This window comes from Bos javanicus, chromosome 4 (genome assembly GCF_032452875.1).
Source record: "Bos javanicus breed banteng chromosome 4, ARS-OSU_banteng_1.0, whole genome shotgun sequence".
Classification (NCBI taxonomy): domain Eukaryota; kingdom Metazoa; phylum Chordata; class Mammalia; order Artiodactyla; family Bovidae; genus Bos; species Bos javanicus.
This window is the reverse complement of record NC_083871.1, coordinates 83,910,683-83,912,538: the sequence shown is the minus strand read 5'-3', so window position 1 is coordinate 83,912,538 and position 1,856 is coordinate 83,910,683. Positions and strand designations below refer to the sequence as shown.

Below are 1,856 nucleotides of genomic sequence, written 5' to 3'. Positions count from 1 at the left end.
CCTCACTTGGGTTATACCTTTTTCTTAAATTTAACTACATTTTTTTTTTCTATTGAAAACTGGCAAAACACTCCATAGGGAAGGATAAAATCACAGTTCTCATATTCAAGGGAAATGAGTTGTTGGATATGATTTACTGAAACTTAAGATGGGTCTGGATACCATTTAAATTACTTTTACTCACATAACACTTTTAGCATTTTATTTTATTCACTATTATAATCTTTATCATGAGAACTAATTTGGAACAACTATCTGTTGCAATGGAAGGATTTGATAATAAAACTGATGAATGGAATTTGATATCTGTTCAAATGTTTCAAAAAGGAATAGGACTCATTTAAAAGCTTTCTGTCCTCTCTTTTTGCTACCACACTGCCACGATCATGGGTCCTGTGCACACTCCCAGGAAGGGCCTGTCCCAGTGGACTCTGCCCGAGAGCCACAGCATCTCCACCTGGCTAAAGCTGACCTCTGACAATGTGAAGCATAGATCTACAAACTGGCCAAGAAGGGCCTGTGTGCTACTTACTGAGTCGCTTCAGTCATGTCCAACTCTGTGTGACCCTATGAACTGTAGCCTGCTAGGGTCCTCTGTCCATGGGATTCTCCAGGGAAGAACACTGGAATGGTTGCACTGCCCACCGCCAGGGGATCTTCATGACCCAGGGATCGAACCCACATCTCTATGTCTCCTGCACTGGAAGGTAGGTTCTTTATCACTAGTGCCACCTGGTAAACCCAAGAAAGGCCTGACTCCCTCACAAATAGGTGTGATCCTGAGAGACCCACATGGTGTTACAGAAGTATGTTTTGTGACAGGCAATTAAATCTTGAGGATTCTTAAGTCCAAAGGACTTGCTCCTGATTTTCCTGAGGATCTTTAGCATTTAATTAAGAAAGCTGTTGCTGTTGGAAAGCATCTTTAGAGGAACCAAAAGGATAAAGATGCTAAATTCCATCTGATTCTGACTGAGAGCCATATTCACCATTGGTTCAATATTATAAGACCAAACGAGTCTTCCCTCCCAATTGGAAATATGAGTAATAAACAGCCTCTACTCTAGTTGCATAAATTTATCTAATGTACTCAAGCAATAAAGTCACTGTATTAACTAGAAAAAAGTTCCCTCTAGATAATGACCTTTATTTTTGACAATGGCATGATGTTTAAGACATTAGATTTTTTTTCCTGCAATTCCTAGGTAATTTCAGATTTCAGAGACCTGTTATATCTGGCAATCTTAATTCTAGTTTGTTAGTTCACATAAGAAAATATAGTTTATTTATGGAAAATCTTGGTAACATGCAACTAGAAATTTTGAAAGGGATAAACAAAAATAAGCATTTCAAGATAATACCAATGAAGATATCTTTCTTTTGATTCCATAAAACAGAATGTTATTAAAGTGCAACTCAGAAAAATGTACATATCATTATTTTAATAACAAATCCTCTATAAAATACCTGTCTAGAAAATATAAGTTATTGGGAGCAATTAATATTTCCTGAAACATTTATTATGATCATTTAACTTCACGGGATCTAGAAATAGCCAAATTACATCGATAAATTTGGAGCACTGTGGAGTATAATTACTCCTATATCACACTATTGTCATTGGCTTCTAAATCTCACCTTACTGTTTTTCTTTTGTTCTTTGTTTTAATATTTTTGATGTTATCTTTGTGTTATAATATATATTTATAATCATCAAGCCTTTTGAAATAAAGCATATTAGAAAATCAATAAAGGAATGCACACAAACAAACTGAGAGCCAACTCTGTTTAGAGTAGCAAAAATGACTTCAGCTCTCATCTAGAATTGACCATCTCAAATTGGCCAGACTTCCTGT

At 35.8% G+C, this 1,856-nt stretch overlaps 1 pseudogene; it reads left to right on the top strand.

Moving 5' to 3' along the window:
• Positions 1 to 278: 278 nt before the first annotated feature.
• Positions 279 to 1,075, top strand: LOC133246810 (small ribosomal subunit protein uS15-like; annotated as a pseudogene).
• The last annotated feature ends 781 nt before the right edge of the window (positions 1,076 to 1,856 follow it).